The sequence below is a fragment of the Hesperophylax consimilis genome, unplaced genomic scaffold (assembly GCF_061612785.1).
Source record: "Hesperophylax consimilis isolate HC1 unplaced genomic scaffold, BYU_Hcon_1.0 scaffold_67, whole genome shotgun sequence".
Taxonomy (NCBI): Eukaryota; Metazoa; Arthropoda; class Insecta; order Trichoptera; family Limnephilidae; genus Hesperophylax; species Hesperophylax consimilis.
In genome coordinates this window covers 166774-193580 of record NW_028301296.1, presented here as the reverse complement: position 1 = coordinate 193580, position 26807 = coordinate 166774, and positions in this window count along the sequence as shown.

Genomic DNA, 26807 nt, shown 5'->3' with positions numbered 1-26807 from the left:
TCTTCGGGATGGTAGCGAGGTGTGCCACCGGCCTGGGACTGCCGGAGGGCATCGGCGAACATGGCCGTCACCTGGGCGAGAGGGACACTCCCTTGATGCACCCAGTCTCGTGTCTGCCTCGCTGCCTCATCCGCTCGGTTGCAGGCCCCGTATCCGTAAGCGGGGGGTTGCGATGGCGAGATTCCGCTCGGGGCAAATGCTGGGAACTGGGCGGGCCCGCGGGTCACACCGGGATAGCCATACTGCGGCTCTGGTCCACCTCGCAGCGTCACGGCGCCTAGGGAAGCGCCGTCCGTGAGTGGATCCGCAGCATGGTTTTTCTCCGTCCCGGTTTGAGCCCTCACGGCGCGGCGTGAGTTCCCGATGACATCGGTAGTCTGGGCTGTGGCTTGTGGCACAGTGGGTTCTCCCCCCACTGTGAAGGTATGGCTGTGACCGGGGCCGCTAGGGGGCGCCGCAGTCTGTGGAAGGCCAGTGGTTTGCGCCTCCGCTGCGTAGCTCTGAGTAGGTACGCCCGGGGGCGCCGGCGTCGGCGTCGGTGTGTAATCCAGCCGCGGCGCAGTGGTTCGCACCTCCGCTGCAAACCCGAAGCCGTGGGTGAAGCCGCTAGATGGCGCCGCCTTCAGTTGGTAGTCCGCCCCTGGTGTTGTAGCTTGCAAAACAGTGGGCTCTCCCACTGTGTAGGCAAGGCTGTGACTGGGGCCGCTAGAGGGCGCCGCAGTCTGTGGCAGGCCCACCCGTGGGCCAGTGGTTTTCGCCTCCGCTGCGTACCCCTGACTAGGTACGCCCGGGGGCGCCGGCGTCGGCTGGTATTCCGCCCGTGGAGCTGTGGCTTGCGGAACAGTGGGCTCTCCCCCCACTGTGTAGGCAAGGCTGTGACTGTGGCCGCTCGGGGGCGCCGCAGTCTGTGGAAGGCCCACCCGTGGGCCAGTGGTGTGCGCCTCGGGTGCGTAGCCCAGGTTTCGTCCGAAGCCGCTAGATGGCTGGCTTCCGGGATAGGCTCCGTCGGGTTGCCAGGCTGCAGGTGAAGCGGTTTGCGTGAGGCCCTTCAGCGTGGCGATAAGTTCTGCCATCTGTCGGGCGTGGTCATCCTGCAGCTTCTGGGTGCGCCGCCTCTCAGCTCTTAGCTCGAGCTGCACCTGCCGGAGCGTGTCCTCGCTGGAAGCCTCGCTTCTTGACGAGACGTCGGCCGCGGCAGGGGGCGTCTGTGGTGGTGATGCACCGGAGGGACCAGGCAGTAGGTCCGCTCGGGGATCAGAGGGGGCCAGGGGGGCGGTTGGCCGGAGTCCGGGGGGCGCGGCTGTGGCCGCCCCGGTTGGTGTGGGATCATCGCTTCCCTGCGATGAGTCCCCGTCAGCGCTGTTCTTCCCAGAGCGCAGTGAAGGTGACATCTTTCCACGGAGAGATCCGGCGTCGAAGGACCACTTATGTATCAGACGTAATGGTGACACATAAGACTGTAAAAGGGGCGGTGATCCCAATCTGTGGAGGCGTGAGATGTCGTCCTTCAGTGGCGTGGAGGGGTAGAACGGGGCCGTCTCTGAAGCCGCTGTAGAGCTGGTCCGATTACTTGTCGCTTGTTCTTGAGCTGATTCCGAGTCTGGTCCGAAAGGGTAGGCAGTCCGTGGTCCAGGGTGAGGCGGGGGTCAGAGTGAAAGAAGGCGATCAGAGTCAGAAGTCGGAGCGAGGTAGAGGGCAGAGCAGAGAGAGAGGTGTAGAGCTGGTGGTGGTTTCTGGTTATCTGTCTTTTCAAGGGACTGTTGCCCGTTTTATAGGCCACCGGCGGCAGGCGCTGGCCGAGCGACGCTCACACGGGCCAACTTTCTCTTTGATTCTGGGAATCGAAGCCCGTGTTTGTGACGCGCTCGCGGCCCCGCCGCCGGTCTGGTTACCGCCTCTCGGCCGGTAATTTTGGGCCCGCGGCCGAACGTGACCACGGCCTCTCTTTGTTCAGGCACGGTCCTCAGAATCGCGCTTGTGGAACGTTCGGGCGGCAAACCACCTCGCACGCTATGACGGCGCACGGCCCTTTGCTTCGGGTCGCGGCCGAACGTTCCCTCTCGTATAAGCACGATTCTCATAACCGTGCCCGAATTAAATGCTACGCTAATTAAATGCTATTAATCCACCAGCTCTCTCGGTATACTTCTCTGCCCGTGTCTCCTAGCCAAGCTCCGACGTTTCATTTATTGTTTACATATTCATTTTTACATAGGGGTTCAGACATACATTTTATACATTTCTTTCATTTTATACAATTTAGGTTTAGACAGATTGGCGTAGATTATAGATTGGCGACCGCGGCCGAGCCCGGAGCAGTACGTCCGTAACAAATTTTATATACTTAATTAATCAAAACTATATTTTTTTCCAAAATTTTTATGAGATGTCTTACTGACAGCCCTGATTCAATAGAGCTAACTCTTAGTTCTCAGCAAATTCAACCAAATTCAATATTGAAGGTAACAATAACCTCAATACTAAACTACTGTACGGATTGAAAATAAAAATGCTAATGTACCTATGTATACCAGATGTTATTTTTGTTTAATCTTCAACATAATTTCTCAGTAATTATTCTGTTTAACATAATACTGTTTCGCTCCTGTGAACCACTGTAAATATAAATCATGTATATTGTAAAAGCCTTTTACGGCGTCTAAATAAATAAATAAATAAATAATCAAATTTTAGGACTGGTGAGATATTTTAAAAAGTGCCACAAAAACTTCATTGTTATGTAAATTTAAAATTCATTAATTATTTAAAGATTATTTATCTACGCTAGTCGGCAAATATTATGACTAAATTTTCCCATTAATAATAGTTCATCAACTTAATTAAATTTCCACTTTAGAGAAGAAGCAATGAACTGGACACTGGGTACTTACCTACTAGTGTATTCCGTTTAAGTATGACCTTTCAGTTCATAAAATAAATATTGTTAGCTCTATCATACGCGCACACTATAACATTGATTTGAATAAGCAATTACAACGATTTTTAGGTACCCATCTGCATCAACCCACCATATCAAAATATTATTATTTATTTTAATTAATTAGTATGTACATGAGTTCTATCACATTAACTTTCGAATTTGATAAGAAATTTTCTTGTGTCACGCTTTTTCAAAGTTCTTATGTATTTTGTGTGTTGTAACAGTGTGAGCAGCAATATTGATTATCGCGGTAATTAATTATTTTTTCCTCTTTTTGCAGCTTTGTGAAATCAACGATGACCCAAAAAGGAAAGAGTTTTTGGACGACCTATTCTCCTTTATGCAGAAAAGAGGTAAGCTTCTATGATTCTATTAATTTTTAATTTATCTGATAGTATTAATACTCCAGCGTCTGGACGATGTAGGCCCTCTGATTGGTCAAATTTAAATTTTCTGTTTCGTTTAAATTCCGCTTACTTGAAAATTAAGACACGATTTGAAAATTAAGACACGATGCTCATAAAATTTTTGGATAATATCGAAGAAAATATGTTTTAGAAAGTTCACAATCCATTGGATTAATTACATTACAGTAAAAATTATCCACAATTACGTATTGAAATTCGACGTTTATCATTATTCACGCGGTGTAGCATGTAGGTTAATTTTTGATTCACGCGAAAGACACATTGTTCAGTGCTGCCAGCGTATATCGATTTCCAATCAATTCAAAAAGCCTTTATAGCCAGTTAGTGTCAAGCAATGTACAATGAGTTAGTTAGCGCCCTTTGCGGCAGCTGGACGCGTCATGCCGTCTTCCAACCGCTTTGTGTTTTTTTTTTGTATTTTCAAGGGAAACGAGGCAACATCCCTTTGAAATTATTTTTAAAATCAGTGAATCAACATTTTAAATTAACTTACCAATTAGTTATCAGAACTTTATAGTAATGTGATTAGAGTGCAGTGTTTTAAAAATGAATAATCGAGAATTGTGCTAAAAATATATTCTAAATTCGCTGAAGTTGAACTTGGGACGAGAATCGGTAACTGTAGGTGGTACGCCAGATGTTTTCAAATGAATTCTTGGAAACTCTGAAAGCCCTAACAAGTGCACAGGGTAATTTATTGCGGAACAATGCACCACTAACACAATCACCAGGAACAAGTGTACAAGGAGATGAACTTGCCGAACGACACAGCGGTGTGCCAACGGTTTGTTATCTATGTGAGGATACTGTGACAGCGCTTAATTAGCAGCAGACACATACCTGGACGGATGACGAACCTCGTGCCGGCACTGTTGGTGGGCGCGGTGCACTCTTTCGCTGCAGCAGCTGGTCCAGTTTCCTCACCACCTAGGATTCTTGCTGCAGAGTCTCCATCTTCTACCTTGTCGAATGTCACAGCGGTGCTGCCAAGGTCTGGAATCCATGAGAGGACATTGTGTCAGCGCTCTATTAGCAGCAGACACATACCTGGACGGATGACGAACCTCGTGCTGGCACTGTCGGTGGACGCGGTGGACTCTCTCGCTGCAGCAGCTGGTCCAGTCTCCTCACCACCTAGCATTCTTGCAGCAGATTCTCCATCTTCGTGTCACCTGTTTCTGTACTTTATTTTATTTAACTTAATTTCAATTTCAATTTGTAATATTTATATACTTTTTGTAATATCTGCATTAACTGTAAAGCGCCCCTGAGGTGATATCTCACAAAAGCGGCGCTATACAAATCATCCAATAAATAAATAAATGTCAGTGTAATTTTTTAAAGTAATATATATTTATACAAATATATAATTATAAATAATAAATATAATATATTATTATCCACCATTATAACGCCGGCTGCAAAAATAACCAGTTCCACTCGATACTTAAATACGTAATTTATTATTTTTTGATATTACAACACCGACCCCATGCGCCGCCATGCGCTGTCAATGTTTGATATGTGTCATATGTGATAATTACCGAATTTTTATTTGTCGAAATCGTAATTCGCACAGAATTTCTTAGAGCGGAATGGCCGCAGATAATAATTCCTTCCGAAGGCGAAACGCGCCATTTTGTCTGTCGTCCTTTTCCAATCAAGCTCCTCGTCCCTGTCCCCCTCCGGTACGACTGGTACAATAATAACTCCGACCGTAGTTAATTACAAATAAATAAATTATTCAATAATCGGCCCGTGGGCAGATGGCACGAGACAGGGCTGCCAGCCACCTCATGCGTCTTGTCTCGGTCCTGCAATGAAATCTTAATCACGATTCAAAGAAAGTTAAATCAACTTTTGTTGGATTTAATGTGTTTACAAAAAGTATCGTCAATGATAAGGATGATTTAAGGTTTAAATTTATTAACTTCGCTCTGGTTTTATATTATACTATGGAGGTTACTCGCGTTAGTATACTATTTTTAAGATTGAACAATTGAAAAATTTGAGAAAAACAATATGGCGTCTTGTCTTCTTTTTAAAATATAAATTAATATTTCAAACAATGGAAATTTACACAAACGATGGAAATGTCGTGACATTACTGACAGAAAAAATTGAAATCTTGAAACACGGAATTTGCGCAGCTTGTGCACAAAAACTGCAAATTTCGTGCCTCAAGATTTCATCTTTTCTGTTTCAGGAAACAAACTTGTATTTTATGGTTTTTATTTGATTGTGTATTTTAATTTTAATATTGTTCACGGTTATTTTCACAAAGACTAGTACGTATTTTTTTTATTATTTGTTACGTATTTAAAGTGACCGATTTTAGCCAACCCTGTTGCACACCTGAGTGCAAAGAGTCGCTCCGAGTCGATGGCTTGAGTCATGATATTAATATAATGCGAATGGTTTACAAACTCGCTACACTTACCAGCGAGCCCGTGTGTAGAAAATAATAATATATGCCTTATATCTTATATTATAATTCCGCGAGAGTTATTGTTGCCGGCCGCGTGCCATCTGTGGAGAACTAAATGCACTATGGAAGATGAGATGTATTCAATTCATCTTATCTAAGCTCGAACATCGTCATGTAACGTTACATAGTAATATATCTTCCTATTTATTCTAATTCATGTCATTTCTTTTTAAAATCATTAATTCACATTTTGACAGCCTGCATTATTTGCATTTGATTTAATTTCATTTTCCTAATATAGTCACCCGAAAAAAAAATATATTTCACTGTGACTAATTCCACGGCATACACGGCTTAGGTAACCAATACGCAGAAGTATCAGATATTTTTAATAGCACCGAAAGAACTAAAAAAAGAATTTCACATATTTATAGGAAATAGTTATTAGTTAAAATCCGGATTGTAAATTTCCGTTATTATTTTTTTTATATTCTAATATTTACCGTGTAAATGTTTTGTAATCGTTGTAAAAAATGCATCATTCTATATTTAAAGGTAGGTATCTACTTTGTAATGCAAATAAATAATCATATTTCAAGGTTTCGGCTTCTGCTAAAAAAAGAGATAATAACTGAATGAAAATAAATTATTATGAAATTCTTCTAATCTGCCAAGTCTCTCAATTTTTGTTCAGTTCGATTTTTATTACTTGCTTTAGAATGCGACATTACAATAATAATATGTTTTTACATAAAACAATAACTTTGTGAACATCGATTTTATTTGACATATATTTTGCCGACCCGGTTTCGCTTGTGCCGTAGATGTTTTAGGGCAGTATAAATAATACTCTACTGATAACTGCCTGACAAAGCTACAGACGATTCCGGTTCTGCTTGGAGATAAGGAATTGTACTTAACCTTAAAATTAATAGTCTTTTGCTTTCATCCAAGAGAATCGCAGTTAACGAAAAAGCAATTCATTTTAAGGTACAATTCTCCATCCTTGAGTAGAACCACATCACAAAGTATCTGCTTCTTGTGAAAATAGAATAATATGTAAATAAAACATTTAAATAGTATTGTTATTTTCTGTTGTATTTTTATAAGACATATATTTTATTCCACCTATGCCAAATCTAATGATTGTTTTCTCTTGTTTAAGGTAAGTCACTTCGCAGTAATTAAAATATGACGAATTCTCCTTTGCTGATAAGGTCGGTAAGTAATGAAAAATAAATTTAAAAAAAATATATTAATAAAAGCGCACGTTCGTTAAGAGAGTAACAAGATAGTAAATTTAAAGTTTTGAAAAATTACCATCTCCAGCATATTGATAATGCCTTCAGAGGGCGAAACAGCTGTCACGCGTAATAATAATTACACAGCAGAACTTGTTTAAAAATAAACTGTTTTTATAAACCCAATAACAATATTATTGAATATATAAAAAATAAAATATAAAATTTTATTTACTGTCTTGAATCGGCATCTACATAGTATTACGATAAAAATGTCTTTATCAAACATCGGAAGCTTCGGTTTACAAAATTATAATTATTACAACACATTTTAAAAAGTTTGAAGATGACCGTATCATGGTGAAATAAAACAATAACTTTGTGAACATCGCTTTTATTTTTTTACACCTTTTGCCGACCCGGTTTCGCTTGTGCCTTAGATTCTTTAGATTCGAAGCTACAGCGCTAGGGAACCTGAGGGACGATTCCGTTTATACTTGGGGATAAAGAATTGTCCTTAATCTTAAAATTAACGGCACTTTCGCTTTCATCCAAGAGAATCGCAGATAAGGCGATGCCATACGTAGTCATGCAAAATCATGTGTTTTTGGTTTTAAAATTTGGTCGCCTATAATGTTTCAGATGCTTTAATTAAATACTGCGAGTAGAATTACATCAGAATCAGTTCGGTTCAGTTCGTAATATAATTTACTTGTGATTAAAATGTAAACTAAGTGATTTAATTGTAAATTATAACTTAACCTCGAAATAGACAACCTAATAATAAAAGTGTTTTCATACTTCAAACAGGCCCATAACAAGAAGAAAATAAATTTGGCTGACACCACTGGCATTGGCTGACACCAATTTTATTTTCTTCTTGTTATGGGCCTGTTTGAAGTATGAAAACACTTTTATTGTAAGGTTGTTTATTTCGAGGTAAAGTTATAATTTACAATTGAAATGACTCTTCCTTTCACCCTTTGAATTTAATTTTTTTTTTTTGTAATACCTAAGTGATCTTAGGCCACTGGCATTAATTCTCAAGTAATATATATACATTTCTATAAAGACAAATGTACTTGGTTAATTAACACGCCGGTTACGACCTTCAACGTAACTCCCTCGTATTTAGTTGTAATTAAATCCCACCAAACGTTGTGTGATTTTTTTCTTTATGGTATCGGGTTTTTAATTACTTTGTTTGGTAACCCCGAGTTCTTTTTAGGACAGGGATGGAGTCAGAGATGTTAATTTCAAAGTTAACGAATCGAAGTTGGATCAATATACCTAAAGCCCCCGTTTTCTCCATACTGTCTATCTCTCTTAATCTGATCTCCTTAGAAGTTCACCTAAGCCGTCCTCCCGACCTGTCATAAAACCTTAATACACAATACAAAAAGTCAAATATAATTTGTTAGTAAATTACAATCATAATTTGTTCTCCGGGGCCCTCTGGATTGCCGACCTCTCCTACTAGATGGGATAAACATGAGACTAATTTCAAGCGTGTTGGTAGAATTCGGTTGTTGCACATATGACGAACTCGGAATATTACTTTGCTAGCAAAATCTGGCTCCTACCTCCTGCAAGACGTGAGAATGATCCGTATCGATCTGGGTTTGGCATGATCATTCGACCCAATCTCCTAGTAGGTGCCTCAGTCACCGTGTTCTAGTCAACCATTCTTGTGGCCGTCACATACTACGTTCAAATCTCGAACAGAGTCCTCACGCTTCCAGATTCCAACCCCTCCTGGACTACATTTACTTAGAACGAACCGGTTTCGTTCTATATGCAAAAATATACTTGCGGCTGAAACTTTGGAATTGTAATGAGAATTGTAGTCGATATCGAATTCAGTAAGAAAATCTCTATACAGTTGCACTTTTAGAAAAACCACGACTTTTTTGGACGCTAATTTCAGACTATTGTTCGAACTTTGGAAACAGTTTTTCGAGGCTCTATAGGACCAAACGGGCTGAAATTTTGTAATTGTGATGAGAATTGTAGTCGAAATAGAATTCAGTCAAAAAGTCTCCACAAATTTGTATTTTAAGAAAAATCATGATTTTTATGGACGCTTATTTCTGACTTGGGTTCGAACTTTGGAAGCACTTTTATCAGGCTCTATGGGACCAAACGGGCTGAAACTTTAGAATTGTGATGAGAATTGTAGTCGAAATCGAATTCAGTCATAAAATCTCCATAAATTTGTATTTTTCATCAGGCTCTATGGGACCAAACGGGCTGAAACTTTAGAATTGTGATGAGAATTGTAGTCGAAATAGAATTCAGTCATAAAGTCTCCATAAATTTGTATTTTTAGAAAAATCATGATTTTTATGGACGCTTATTTCTGACTTGGGTTCGAACTTTGGAAGCACTTTTATCAGGCTCTATGGGACCAAACGGGCTGAAACTTTGGAATTGTGATGAGAATTGTAGTCGAAATCGAATACAGTCATAAAATCTTTATAAAATTGAATTGTAGAAAAATCATGACTTTTTTGGACGCTAATTTCAGACTATTGTTCGAACTTTGGAAGCAGTTATTTTTAGATATCGCATTAACACCAATCACTTTTGCACCAATCTTACTTAAGTTAATTTTCTTCCTGATTTTATTTTGTATATTTTCTGAAGATTCGTCAGCATTGTTCGATGAAACTATTAATTTATAATCACTTTTCAATATTTTATTTTGGTTTTCATCTACTTTGCCGTATCCAAATGTTGGTTCAATTATTTTTCCCTTTGCAAGATAATTAATCAGATAACTGAAGAGTTAGATGTCCCATCCAGTTGAATATAGCACTTGTTTTTGTTGTAATTAAGTTAATTTGTTCTTTATTAAATTTATTCACTTTATCTTGAATACAATTCAATAAATCATCAATTGCCTCCTTCGCAGAATCCATGAATTGATGTGGATTCATATTTTTTTGAAGTAAAAAACACCGTTTTTTAATAAAAACCGTAATAGGTTCTAGATATTTAGGATAAACTTTAAATTTCGTTATGTTTCACTGTTTGTTAATTGTTTAATTCACTAAATTGTTGTGTCCTATTGTCCTTTTTTCACAAACAATGAAATAGAGCACAGATTCACTTTTTTAAAGTTTGAAAACGCACAAACAACGCACGATCGTAAAATCAATGTATTCTGCACTTTTTTACTGCTAAAATATAGCTTTATTTGCGTTTATTTCTTTAAATTAGTATGAGCAAGGATGAAACTTCAAGTCTGTAGGTAGATAAAATTATTATATTGATTTGTAAAGTTATAAATTTCAGAAAGGTTTACGAGACACAAAACGGTAGTGAATATAAAATAATACCATTATATCTACTTATTGCAAAAACATGTTCAAATTAACATACTACCACATAAACCGATTTAACTTTGCGATGTAGTTTAACTCTAAATAACTCCAAATTTTTAATACGTTTTTAATGCCATCTGGTGTTAAAATTAGACCCGCATCGACTAGTAAAACTCGAAAATTTAAAAAAAAATTAACCTTTTAGATAAACACAAATTAGGAAACTGCGTAAAATTATGGTGCCATTTTTACTCGCGAATACTTCGTAACTGACGGCCGGCGTGGTCTAGTGGTATACGCTTTTGACTACAGATCCGAAGGTCGCGGGTTCGAACCCGGCGTGCGCAAATAAATTTTATTTGATTAATTTGTGTTATTTCACAATTAATTAATTTAAAATAATATATAGTATATTTGCGGCACGTTCCAGAGTGGAAGATACTCTCAGTATCGCCCTGGTGTAAGACCACCATTCAGAATTGAAACGTTGCTTGAAATGGCTTAAGCCGTGTTTGGTGACCAGATCTGAATAGCCAGGTACTTCCCCACCTTCCTCTTCCTCATCTCCCTCCCCTCCCCAATACCCTCAGCCTCACAACATACCCCAATTGGGGATGCCATAGTCTCACTGGCTCCAGACGGGAGCAGTTGGGACTCTTGTGCGGTAATACTGTAAAAAAAAAAAAAAAAAAAACTCCTTAACTCAGTATTGGCCGGTGAGCCGTGCACGCTTGTTGTGTTTTTGACTGAGGAAATTTATTTACGGTGTAATAGTTTTACCGTGAAATTAACTGAGATAAGTTGATTAATCAATTTTGAACATTTTATAACCTTAATTTTAATTATGAAGTCACGAATAGTGTTTTGTATCTGTAGTCTAAAGTGACGTCTCCTGCACCTTGTGACGCTCTGCCGTAGATTTCTTGTTTTATGTGCCTCTTCGGTTGCGTTCACCGCTTTTACAGTGGTACCTGCTTATCACCACACGCCCTCCTGATGTCATCATCACTGCACGAATTGATTTAACTAACCCGGAGCCCTTCGCGTCCTACCTACAAGTGGATCTCTTCCTGATGCATATCCGGATCCGGTTCTTCACTGTCCTCTTCAAACAAACCCAAAATATTGACGGTGGAACGTGCGGCAATTCCATCTCGTCTCTCCTCAGACACAGTCCGTTCTCTGTCAGGCATCTTCCGCGGGTCAAGCACATGTCTTGGTATGCCATCTACTTCGATGTTGTTGACTGAAGTAAGACCTGTCACCCTTCCATGCACGATGTGCATCTCCCATCTACTGGCTTAACCGCAAGAAGATCGCCCACTTAGAGCTCAGTCAATACTTCCTCTTCTATATTCACTTGCGCAGAAGAGTGTCTCCACGAGTAAGTGTGAACTATACTAGACAGCGCAATACCTCGATCATCCTGACTTTTTGCAGCCAAAGATTGTACCGAAACACTGCCTGCAGGGGATCGCTTCCACTTCTGGCTGCAGTTCTCTTTATTGTTTGATGATGTCGTTCAACTATACCATTTCCAGCTGGTCGGTATGCCGCTCAAAATCTTTGACGAACATTCCATCTCTTACACTTATCTGTAACACTGTAGGAACAAAATGCAGTACCATTGTCCATGAGAACTACTTTGGGCGGGCCTCTTTCCCGAAACACTTCTTCCAAATGTCTGATCATCGAAGCTGCATTATCTGACTCGATTTCCCGCCACACGGCAAATCTACTCGGACCGCAATCGATAAATGTGAGTAAACATTTCCTACCGAAATGAGTAACATCAACTGCCAAGCGACTCCTGGTTGTCACAACATTAAGATTACCCGCTTCATGGGATGATGGTGGAGGGTCAATTGTCCTGCATTGTACGCAGGAACGCACGCATCTATCGACGTCCTTTCTTCTCGCCTCGGGATCGACCAGCCGGGCAAGATGAAGCGTTCACTTTACTCCAAAGTGATGCTGAGCATGAAGAGTTTCTACGCTTAAAGCACATGTTTGCTCACCAGTTCCACTTTCAAGTCTCTCCCACCTATCTTCACACTCTGAGGAGTCTCTTTCACAACGTTTCCTGTCATGGCTATTCTTTGCCCAGGTCTTGCAAACCCTAGTAAGTACATCAGTTTTATTTCTACAGGAGAACAAGGGTGATCGACAATGTCAGATCAAATTCTTCTACGATCTCCTTCATCAACCCCAAGCGTCACTTAACGAGCATCTCTGACACGACTACTCCCGGTCAGTGTAGATCTCACCCAGCACAAAACCGTCGCCGAATCTGTAATGATCTCTAGAGTTTGAAGATTTCACTTGAGAGTCAGATTTAATCGCTTAAGGAAGGAAAAGTACCAGCATTTACAAGACTTAAAACAGACATTAGAAAAGGATTACCACTCCTTTTACGATAACCTTCCGCATCATTAAAATCTTTAAAATGCATCTAAATAGACTGCCTCGACATATACATGCATTGTTGGGTTTTATTTTGTGAATGAAAAATTCCTATCTCTCAAATTTTCCGCTAGGTTGTTCATAAAACTGTTCGCAGAAAAGTATGTATCTGTTGTAAAATACGTATCTCCATTCTCGGTTTTTATGTAAACTTCCTAACTCCGATTTGAAATAGAAAGCCTTAACTTACAAAAGTTTAATGATTGAAAATAAATTTCGAAATATATTATATGTTCGAAACATAAATAAAAAGAATGAGCCGTCTTTCATTTTTTTTCACTATGAGGTTTTTTGTGCCTCCTGTAAAATTTTACATTTGGTGGTTACGCATTCTACGAATTAATGCGACGATATGGAAACATAGGTTGAATAAATGTCGTGATTTTGATCTGCATCGGCTGTTAGTTTGGTATTTATGTATAATTTGCAAATACGATGGTTACTCTGAAGATCGAGTTGACAAGTTTTTCGAAATTTAAGGCTTTAGGAATGAATAATGGAAAACCAAACTAACTAATCGCAAACGGCGCAAACCACTTTTGCTCCCAAATCCAGATTTTTCAATTTCACATGGTAAAATATACGATTTGTTAATAATGATCTGGAAACGCTGCCCGCAACCCTGTATCTGACTCCAAAAGTGCAGATTAAAATAGATTCAAGGGTTCAAATAATTTTTTAAATAAATAATTTTGTTAATGCCGCCATTTACCTTGAAGTATCTTCACTTTACCAATGTCGTATAGTTCTACCAACGATAGCGAAGTATGATTCAATTCATACACTTACTCAACTGTGTTTAAATTGCCTTACCGTTGATACCTCCGTCGTATTTGTGTCACCTTTTAAAGGTTTGAACACAGCTCTCAGTTAAGCTTTAATCGCACCACTTTTTATAAAAAGATTCCTTTCGATAACTTGTTGAATTTTGACCTAATTCTAGCGTGATTGTATCACAACGTTCAACGTATTCGTACAACGGATACCAAAAACGTTTCTCAGATTGCCACTAATCTTCTCATATATATTTGAGTTTAAAAAAAAATAATACAAGTACAATAATAATATATTATATTTTTTACGTACACTCTCCTAATATATATGAGAGTATTAGTGCAAAGGAGTCAAATCATACAATGTCCAGTGTGTTTAATAGATATAGTGTATTCTACGCTCTAAGTCATATCTTCTCCAAGCTTAAACTATATAAACGAAGGAACCTGCCTGGTAAGAATTGTTTGTATTCCTGTTTCGAAATACGTAAATAGAGTCTAGAAAACCATTTTTTAATTATTTTTTTAACCTGAAACTGTTTGATAATGTCTTCAGAAGCAAAACAACAGCCACGCGAAATAATAATTATACGGCAGAGCCTGTTTAGAAATACCTACGCTGTTTTTTGTGAATTGAATAATAAATATTATTGAATATGTAAAAGAAAAACTTAGTCATATTTTTATAGCGCCCTTGTGGTGATATTGTCATAAAAACTGCGTTGTACAAATGATTCAATTATTATTATTTGAGTGATGGATATATGTCTCTCATTGGCAGGACTATGCAATGTTATATGTATCTTATGATGTTATGATATTGGCCACTGGCCACGAGGGCATCGTTTTCAATTCCATAATTTACGACTTCATATTCTGGGCTGCATCTTCTGCTACATTAATGCTCGGAAATACAAATGGCTCTGGAGAAATCTGACGTCGCGTCGGAGACAACATTGACCGTTAATTGCTCATTTGTTGGTATTTTCCATTCGGACACGTCCCTTTCGGCCAGGGCAGAATATACCCCCGCCCCTAGAGGTAAATGCACCTCAGTTTGTGTTCAGGTGTGCAGGTGGAAGCACGTGGTCGAGCGCGAAGCAATTAAGCGTTTTAGCAACCTTAACACGATTGCCAACTTTTTACGAGTTGATCGGGGAAATAAAAAAGTTTGATTGCCAGCATTTTACGAGTTTATCGGAAATTAAAATATAGACTACGTTTTTTTAAAATTATTTATTATTGTGAACAGTTTATAAATCCAGTGAACATCATTGTGAAACTAATTCGTACCGATTTTTCGATTAATTAAAAAATGGGTTGGAATGATCCCAGTGATAACATCGAAGCCAAAATGTTCGACGATAACACATTCCGATGCCTGGCTGAGGTAAATTATTTAACTTTTTACTATTTTTTACTTGACTCATTTCAATGGGTGTCGGAAAGAGACGGAAATATGCAGGTATTCTTCGTCACTTATCTCTCGTCTCGCCAGTTTCTCCCGTTTTATGACTCTTATGATAATATCCCAGTTGACGTTATTATTACATTTGCAAATTATTCTCATAATGTGACTTCATCGCAAATTATATTTATCTGGTTATTTCCGAAAGAGGTGAGAACAAAATTTACCTACAACTTTTTATAGATTGAGGTTTTTTTAATACATTCGGTAAAATTGAACACTTTACTTGCATTTTAAAAATATTTTAATAGACCAGCGCCGTTATAAGTATATATGTACGTATTATAATAATATGAATACTAATGTGTCAGCTTGCGCACAGTATCAAACTCATATTGTAACACTGTTCTTGTATTATTAAAAAAACGTCTCGGTTATAAGTATCTATGTACATATTAAAATATTATGCATACTAATGAGTCAGCTTGCACACAATATCAAACTCATATTTTTAAGAGTGTTGTTATATTTTTTTATAGCACGTATTTGCCACATTAATGATTAAATAGTTAGGTTAGGTTTACCTAGTTTACCCTTACCTAGTAGCAGTGGCGGTTCGTGGTCTTTTTAACAGGGGGTTCAGAAATTCAAGAGAAGAAAAACATATCTAATTAAAATTTACTTACTGTTGTCCTTCGTCAAATAGTCGAATACGGCAGCAGTCACACAACTTAAATAAAGTTAGTGGGAGGGGTAATAATAATAATAATAATAATAATTGGATAATTTGTAGAGCGCCGTTTTTGTGAAAAATCACCTCAAGGGCGCTGTACAATTTATTTCCTAGGATCTACCTTTGTTATTACCTACATATTATTGTTTTTAAATCACTTCACTAGACACAAATATTAGATAATGAGAAAAGTTTTATAGGAATTAAATTGTTTAATGTTTTTATAGCACTCAATGTATGTTGCTAATTATTATTGTTTTTTCGAGAAGAATAATTTCGTAGAATATACATATAATAGATATTTAAAACATTAAAAAAAAAACAAATAAAGGTGGCACGAAATAAATTTACTAAGTCTACTTCAATAGGTAGTAGATTTGCAAATGCCATAAGCAAACGGTTGGAGAAATGCAGAAACAAGAAAACAAAAATATGTACAAAAATGACTACAAAGTTAAATACCATAATATAACATAAAAAATAACACTTGCTTCCCTAAAGGTCAAACGTCGACCGCGAAGTTCTCAGGTTTCTTAGGTTACATTCGTCAATGTTCGGAGGTCACGTGATAACATAACGCGTGTTCGGCGCACACAATTTGTCTTACTTTTGCAAAGAAAGACCAAATATTGTATATGTCACCGTCATAGGGATCTGTACCGGCTAAAATTCTTTTGTATGAAGAGTTTGGCGCGGATTTCAACTAGCACAAAATTTGGAATATCGTCACCTTAAAGCAATAGTGGGATATCTTCGAAAAATACACTTTTGAGATAAGTATGCAGTTCGATGTAAAATTTTGAGCTCTACATGATGCATTACTGGGATATTTTGTAAAAAAAAAATTGCCAGTGTTACAAGTAAAATCTCAGTATTGAAATGTTCGGTCACTCAGAGCAACACTGAGATATTGATGTTGTCCCACTGTTGCTTTCAAAAGGTCGTTTATTTATTGTCTCACTGTAGCTCTATAGTTTTCAACAAGTTGGGTGATCTTGGAAGAGAAACATAAAGAAACTGAAGGTGAATACTGGTCAGGAGTATGTAGCAAAGTCAGGAAAGGTATGCAGAGCAAAACAAATTAAGCCTGTACTGTGTACTAATTGTAAATACAAATGTTCTGAATCTGTTTTGGAAGTTGATCGATTAAAATATTTTAATATTTATGATTCCATGAATGCTAGCTAATAGTGGTTATTATTTTGAGAGAGATGGACATAATATACGTATGTGTAAGATTTTTTTATGGCAACCTTAGATATAAGCAATAATACCATAAGCACTGCATTAAAAAAGAAAACAGACAGCTTCCTGCAAAAGGATGATTTAGTTGATGGTGTTATGAATCACATCAACAGCTTTAGTAGTGTGGAATCGCACTATTGTCGTGCAGGATCAGCTCGGATCTCCAAATATCCAAAAGATGTACAATTTGAACAAATAGAAGTGTGTCTCGGTAGGTAATCTCTATGTTACACACTCTACATACAGGAAATATTCAATACCAAATTCAATATATATTTTTTTAAACCAAAAAAGAACCTTTGCGCATTTTGTGTATAATACAACTATAGTACTGCAAATGAGATATTAGAAAAAAATAATAATATTCTGAACACATTCAGAATGTAAAGCTATCTCGACAAGAAAAAGATAAAAACATTACCAATACCATACTGATGATACTGTAGTTGCCATTTATGACTTTCAAGCTGTTATGTCGTTGCCAAATGGCAATATATCTATTTTTATAAGAGCAAGTTAAACGTTATAACTTCTGTATTTACAATATCAAACACGACAGGGCCATTGTTACATGCGGCATGAGGGTGTAGCTAAAAGATGCGCAGTTGAAATGTCTACCTGCGTGTACACATTTTTAAAAGACCTTTGACAAGGGAAACGGGAAGTGAAATTTTATTCTGATAACTGTGTGGCACAGAATAAAAACAATTTTATTTATTTTCTATGTACATGCATGCACTATGAACACTTGATATTCAAATCATTACCCATATATACCTAATTGTTGGGCACTCAGAGAACAAAGGAGACTCCATTCATTATTGCATAGACAGAGAAAAGGTCAGGGTTTAAAAAGAAGGCCTAATATTTATTCCAACGGAGTTAGCGATGATCATAAAGTGTTCCAAGAAGAATGAACCTCGTTATAAGTTAACAGAAATGGAAACAACGCACTTCATTGACTGGAAGAAGGTATGTGAGAAGACTGGAAAAATTTTGGATGTTTATGGACAAAAATAAATGTATTTGGAATAAAGTTAAGATTTTACAGATCACTAAAGACGAACCGTCAGTTATCAAATACAAAAGCACCTACACCGAGGATCCATTTAATCAGAGTATTAATGTGAGAGAGCGACTAAATAATGTTCGGAATGAGAATAGTATAATTCTTGGACCAGCTTATACAGTTCCACCTACAATTCCACCGAATAAAAATCGTGATTTCTTATTTGTTTGCCTAAGTGGTGTTATACCAAAAAAACCTCATAATTTGTTTTGAATTAATTAATACTGCAAATACAGACTGCGATGTACAAGAAGAAAATAACGATGAAGGTTCATTGTAGGTTTCCAGGGAATCAACACATATTTGTTATATTTTTTTGTTCTTAAAGTTTTCTGTAAAAAAAATTACATACTTTTTATTCTAAAGGTTTTCTGTTATTTTTGATACATACCTACTTTTTATTCTTGGTTTTCTGTTAATTAGGTTACATACTTTTATTCTTAAGGTTTTTCTGTTATTTTTGTTACATACATTATATCACGCTTCTCATAAATAAATTTATAAGCACAAATATATATTTTTTTTCATTTTTATACCACCTTACTATCGTCAATTGTCCTGTTGACAAACTATAGGGAGTGAGTGGGTGTGTACTGTTTAAAATGTATTTATGATTATAAAAATCATGGAAAAACATGCAGAAATAAGAATTATTAATTATTTTAAGCAATTATTAATTATTTTAAGCAATTATTAGCCTGAAACAGTCGTCCACATTGAAAAAATCTCGCGAGGAACAATTATTAATTCATTTATCCATCTAAACTCGTAATATTATTACAATGCTACACTGAGATAATTTGAGATGATTACCAAACACTCCACGCAACAGTGAGATATTTCCAGATTTACGTATACTTTGTCAAAATTAGTATGAAAAAATTAATTATTTTTCTATTATTACAATTTTGTGTTGATGTTAAATAATTAACCTCTCTTATACCATATCATTAATCTGCAAGATTAGTTAATTTGATGCTGCTAGAGCTCACGCAAACCTAAAAGTCCTATTATCTCCTAAAAGCCAAAAAAACTCCTAACAAAAACAGACCAATCAAACTGGAATTTAATGATAACATCACACCAAAAACTGTGTTACGCAACAGCATAAAATTAAAAAACGGCATCAAAGCTGGTAACGATCTAACTGTTCTCCAGCGGAATCACTTAATTGAACTAAGAAGAGAGTTGCTGTCCCGGCAAGAAAATGGCGAACCAAACCTCACCATTAAATACATTAACTCTAAACCTACCATTGTTGCAACTCTTCCAAAAAACGACACAATAATTACCAACTGAAATGCTACTACCAAAACGTCAGAGGAATAAAAACAAAACTAAAGGACTTCAAAATACATGCCCCAACTCTGCACCACGACATAATCATACTAACAGAAACCTGGCTAGAACCATCTATCAACACAGCTGAGCTTGGACTTCCCCACCATCACGTTTACCGGGCTGACAGAAGTCAACATACCAGCTCTAAGTCTAGAGGCGGCGGCGTCATGATAGCCGTCAACAAGGTGCATTGCTCAAAACTTCTGAAAACCACAAACTGTAATGTGGAACAAGTTTACATCTTATTAAACGGTAAAAACCAAAAAAATATCATTGGCAGTGTTTACATTCCGCCTTCGTCGGATATAAGTGTATACAAAGGTCATTTTGAGGATATAGAGCAATTGTCGTACAAATTTCCAAATAGTAAAATCACTATCATCGGCGATTACAATTTACCCAAAATCCACTGGGGCACCTGCGATAATTCTACTGATTCTCAAAACTCAACCTTATCCGAAACAGAAAAAGAAATTGTCAATTTATGTGATTTCCTCAACCTTAATCAATTAAACAATGTAAAAAATGTCAGTGTGCAATATAATTGTGAATGAGGAATACTTGGAGCAGGTGGATGAGTTTGTGTATTTAGGAAGTATGTTTACGAGAGATGGGAAGGCTGACAGAGATATTGAAAGAAGGGTAAATGCAGGTAATTCCGTTAATGGAGGACTGAACGCCGTTGGCGCTAACAAAAAACTGTCCAAAGAAGCGAAGTTAGCAGTCCACAACGGAGTGCTGGTACCTACCTTGATGTATGGAAGTGAGGCATGGAACTGGCAAAGAAAGGATGAAAGTAGATTGAATGCTGTTGAAATGAGATCTCTGAGGCGTATGTGTGGTAAAACCATGTTTGATCGTGTGAGGAATGTGGAGATCCGCAAAGAGTGCAAGGCTGATGTAAGCGTAATGAGTAAGATTAAGAAAGGGACGCTTAGATGGTTTGGGCATGTAGAGCGAATGAGCGAAGATAGGAGTGTAAGGAGGATATATGATGCAAATGCGAATGGTAGCAGAAGTCGGGGACGCCCGAGGAAGACATGGCACGATCAAGTGAATCAGATACTAGAGTCGGGCCATGTCAAGAGTCAGAATAATAGAAGAGTATGTATGAGACGATGTATGAATGTGAATGAGGCAAGAAGTGTGTGCCAAGACCGAGTTGTTTGGCGGTCCGTCCTCTCTGCCTACCCCTGCGGGGAAACGGCGTGATGGTTAGTTAGTTAAAAAATGTCAATAACAGATTACTAGATCTTGTTTTTTGTACTGACATGGCCACTAAGGTTGATGAATCACTGGATTTGATTCTTGCACCCGACTCCCATCACCCACCTTTAGACATTGTTATATTATGTAGCCCTATGAAATACCAACTTGAAACTAAGACCCAGTATCCAAAAAAGCCAATTATGCCACAATACGTGATTATCTATATAACGTTGACTGGTCTATACTAGAGGGAGGTGACCTCGATGGAAATATTAAAGCCTTTTATGACCACTTGTATAAAGCCATTAAAACTTTTGTCCCAATCAGCTTCAAATCATCCTCTAATTTTCCTAGCTGGTTCAACAAGGACCTCATTAACCTAGTAATTGAAAAGAAGATAGCACATAAAATTTACAAAGATACTAAAAACATTTCTGATTATTCAAATTTCAGCATGCTACGAAAAAATTGCAATAAACTATCGAACATTTGTTACAAGAATTATATTAATAATGTTGAACTTTCAATTGGAAATAATGTAAAACATTTTTTTAAGTATTATAAATCACTAAATAACAATAATCTTGGAATACCTGAAACTATGCACCATAAACAGAAAACTTCCTGTAAAATTAATGAAATTGTCAATTTATTTGCAGATTTTTTTAAAGATGTGTATGAAGGAGATATACCTAACGAACCAATTCCAAACTTCGAGTCAGATATAAATTTAGAATTATCCCAGATTAATATTGAAATTAAAGACATAGCGGCTTGTATTAAACTACTGGAACCTAAATGTTGCTCAGGACCAGATAAAATTCCCCCCATATTCCTTAAAAACTGTGCAGGTAGCGTCTCTAACCCACTATACCTACTCTTTAAACAATCACTTTCATCCGGTAAGTTCCCGCAAATATGGAAAAACAGCTTTCTTACTCCAATATTTAAAAGCGGAGACAAGTCTTTTGTTGAAAATTACAGACCAATATGCATACAATCGTCGATACCGAAAGTTTTTGAAAAGTTAATTCTTCATAAAATATGTTCTTGTGTAAAATTTAATATTTCTTCTTTTCAACACGGTTTTGTCTCTGGCCGATCTACTCTAACTAATCTTACACTATACGAAAACTTTATCTCATGTGCTCTCGCTAACAGGCAACAAGTCGACTCAATTTATACGGATTTTAGTAAAGCGTTCGACAAGGTTTGTCATAAAATCCTTATAAATAAATTGTCAAAACTTGGAATAAGTGGTAAACTATTACACTGGATTAAGGATTACTTATCAAAACGTATACTGACTGTATGTATCAAAGAACACTTGTCTTACGAATTCGAAGCCACTAGCGGTGTGCCTCAGGGTTCACACTTAGGACCAATATTATTTATACTGTTTATAAACGATGTCACTTCTATTTTCTCTGATGTTCACATATTATTATTTGCTGATGATATGAAAATATTTAAAATCATTAAAAATATCAATGACTGTTTGTCCCTACAATCCAATTTCAAAAAATTTGCAGAGTGGTGTTCCATTAACAAACTTACACTCAATATTAAAAAATGTCAAATTATGAGCTTTTTCAGAATAAAAAACCCCATCAAATATAGTTATACACTGAACAACCACATTTTATTATCTGTACCTGAAATAAGGGACCTCGGTATAATCTTTGATAGTAAATTATCATTTAATAATCACATAAATGTCATTCGGTGGCGCGGGTTTTGAAGGCGAAATTTTAATAGCGTGCTATCTATAATGTGCTTTTATTATTATAAAACAAGTTTGTTTTATTTTCTCATCTTTTTAATGGGGGTTCGCCGCACAAACGCACTTTAGAGAAAACCGCCACTGCCTAGTAGTAATTACGTGAGTTTGAGAGAATGATAGCGCGAATGCTTGTGCGCATGGTTTTAATAAAGGCGCCATTGCTATTCTGTGGTTACGGGTGACAGTCGGGTGTATGTAAAGGGCTAATTACAGATATATATAACGTACGTTATGAATCGGAGCTGGAATTCTTAATTACTTACCCTAATATATAAAGGATACCACAATTAATCACCATAGTTTAATTGGTTAATCTGATGTTCCTCTAAGATCAATGTTGTTTATATTTTACTGGCTAAATTCCCCGGCAGAAATCTTCTTCTTGTTTTGAAGGTCAAGTGTGCAAAATTTCATCAACCTCAGAATTACATTTTTAAACAAATCATATCCACGAAATTTCAATAATATATAGTTTGTATATTATGCTGTCCGTACATACTTATCATGAATTTATGGACATCATTTTTGCCTTCCAAGCAGTTGACCGAGTTCAATTATTGGCCATGGCATTTAAAAAAATATGTATTTTATCTTTTACTTTAAAAGTTGTGTTTAACTTTATATGGCGTGATTTTTCACGGATCTAGGAATTCAATCGAAAAACAACAAAATACCAACAACTTGTTTGTGGAGAATTTGATTACAAAAATGTTAATTATATGTATGATTGATGATGTTATTTTTTTTCGTAACAAAATTGTAAATTATTTTTGCAGGGTAACATAAGTATTGTACCCAATTAGCTGTGTTCTATGTCGCAAATATTGTATTATTTTCCTTGAATACATAGGTTTTTATAAATAATACGGGACCTGTTGACTTCAGCTGTCGCACCCTATTAAGTCAATTGTTATTTCTTGCGAGCGAATTATAAAGTTATTATATAATTATCTACAGATGATAAACTCATTACTGGTTTGTTTGAAGTTTGTACTCTCTCAACGATGCTGTTTATAAACGTAAATTATTCAAAGAAATACCTTCATTTCAAATTTTGGTTTAGGAGTGGGTTAATGGATTGGGTAATATAAATTACATTTACTTGATCACGGTAGGCAATTAAATTAGATTAATATAAATATATTAATGACTAGCGCATACCCCTGAAATCAAGGGATATTATTATTTTTTTTTTCGAAGGAAGCAAATACTTTGGGGTGTGACATATTGAATGAAAAAAACATACACTTAGTAAGACACCACTTTATTTTTGAATTAATAACAATAGCCAACCGGGTTTCGCTTGTCCCAAGCTTCATCAGGACTAAATTAGTCCTGATGAAGCTGACAAGCGAAACCCGGTTGGCTATTGTTATTAATTCAAAAATAAAGTGGTGTCTTACTAAGTGTATGTTTTTTTCATTCGATATTATTATTGTAGGATTTGTGAAACAAAACAAAAAAGTATCATTGCATTTCAAAAAAGGAAATATACCTTTCGTATGTTAGAAAATTTGAAAAATTACGACATCTATTCACATCTGTCGAACATTTTAACAAAACAAATACACATTTCGAATAAAGAATTATAATTTAATTCAATACTTTTGGTATCGCTTGTCGGATATGATTTATCTGAATGTCTTCAAATTATTCGTAATCTGGTTGAAAACGGAATTGCAGGCCTTTAAAGAATGAATTGATAGTTCCCTAATATACTTTCAGTAAAAAACGAATGTGTTATCGCGATGTCGGAACACGTGTTCATGAAAAATCTAATATTTTCGCATTTCGTTATTGTATATTATCCGGACAAATGCAGGTGCATGAACCCGTGTTGAGATATATGAGAAATTTACTAGAAATTAAGTTAAATAGGAAATGGCCTGCAATCCCGATTATAACCGGATTTTAATAAATCAGCACTTGGTCTGGCTCTAAATAATTAGTTTATTTATCCGTCGACTGTTGAATAGTATTATTATTATTATTATGATATTGCCAACACAGCTGTCGTACGTGATATTGTCAAATATATTTACCTGCGTTTCTACGCTTGCAATTTAAAAGTCCTTCACCATTTATCCCTGGGAGGTTTATAACCTGCAACGGGACCTCGCTACAAGACAAAGCGGCACCTTTCCTAAATTACTCCGGGAATTTGAATTTGTGGGAATACCTGGCTGTATTATCCTGTCCATGTGTATCAGAAGGCTCGTTGGCTTTGTTGACTTATCCTCTTACCATTAATGTTGAAACGGTGAAATAATATCGTTATCTACCCCTTTTATTGGAGTTTAGTATTGTTTCAGAAAGGTTCATTATGTTGTTCTGAAAATCGGTATGTAAAGTTATTATAATTTTATAACCATCATCCACACACAATTTTCAATAAGTTTTATAAACTTATTCATCTCCGTTGGGTGCAACGGTCAAAAATTTAAATGTTTTGAGCCACACATCCTTAATTCATCCGTATAAAATAATAAATATCACACACTCTTTGCTTCATCCACATTCAAACATCAAATCGTAAATAAAAAAAAGTAGGCACACACTTCTTCCTTCATCCACATTTAAACGTCAAATTATAAATATAAAAGTAGGCACACACTTCTTCCTTCATCCACATTTAAACGTCAAATTAAAAATATAAAAGTAGGCACACACTTCTGCCTTTATCCACATTTAAACGTCAAATTATAAATATAAAAGTAGGCACACACTTCTTCCTTCATCCACATTTAAACGTCAAATTATAAATATAAAAGTAGGCACACACTTCTTCCTTCACCCACATTTAAACGTTAAATCCATAGATATATAACACCCATCTATGGGTGTTATATATCATTGGTCAAATCATAAATATAAAAGTAGGCACACACTTCTTCCTTCATCCACATTTTAACGTCAAATCATAAATATAAAAGTAGGCACACACTTCTTCCTTCATCCACATTTTAACGTCAAATCATAAATATAAAAGTAGGCACACACTTCTTCCTTCGTCCACATTTTAACGTTAAATCATACATATAAAAGTAGGCACACGCTCCTCGCTTTATCCACAATCAAATATCAAATAATCAATGTAAAGTGGGCACACACTTCTTGCAAATTCAAAGGTCAAATCATAAATATAAAAATAAATGCACACTCCCGTTGCTTCATCCACATTCAAACATTATATCAGACATAATTTTTTAACAATTAGTAGCCTCAATGGGCTAAAAGCTAGTTATAAAATAATTCTTTTCATTGTAAATATGTATTTGTATTCGAAAAATAATGAATAAACTATGTACAAAAGGAACTAGGCATCCGTTACTTAACGGTTACACCAAAACTAAACGCCGAAAACCACATTAATTTCACTAATAATTATTATTAGTATTATGTACTGAAATACCGGCCCTACGAGGATTAACTCTTGCAACACGGTATCACTTCTACATACACATACACACATTTCTCCACCATTCTCATCTGCCCTGATAAAGTACACTGTAACGCTAACAGAAACGTTGGCTAAATAATAACGAAACTCTTAATGTGACATAATCACCCAAAAATTAACCACGATAAATTCAAAAGGGCCTCGCTAATAAACGTGTTTTAAATTTTATACATCTGATAGATAAATAAATCAATTGTTGTTTTAAATTTAAAACACGTTTATTAGTAAGGGGTAAGAATTTATAACGGGAAATTATTTATTGTTCTTGTACCTCCAAGTAGGTAATTACAAATTAGTCTGTGTTTGTTTGTTTGCTTACATTCTACTTAAATTGTTTTATTGTATTTTGAAATATTACGCATTAGAAATCAGGGGACAGTAAAATGACGCTCTGTTATTTACCTGATAAATATAATTTATTAGAAACTTATAAATAAACATGCTCATTACATTTAGTCACAGTTTGACAAACATAATTCTATAGGCGGCCAAATGAGAAACTAACGAACGATCGAACTGTTTTTAATTTTTTATGTCCATAAAATCTACATCTGTGACGCCACCAAATTTAAGCATTTCTTATAACATTTGATTTTAAAAAAATATTTATAAAAGTTAAATTTCTTCTTAACATCACTTTCCAATATCAATGTTATTAAAAGTGAAACCTATGACAGATAGACGAAGAAAATGTTCAGTTTGTTTTTTGTTGTTGTTGTTGTTGTTCTTAAATAATATTTAGACAGGTCTCTAATCGGAGGTTGGGGAAAATAGGTATATTCCTTATACACCGTGTCCGGAAACTCGTATTACAAGCGGGAAACTGATGAATCTACATCACATTTAGAGTCGATTTTCTAGGATATTTTTTGTTTTGATTTAAGCTTTTGTTTTCCAGTAAATCGAATCCGAAGATGGGATCAAATTTTAAAAAATATCAACTTTTTAATGTATTTTAA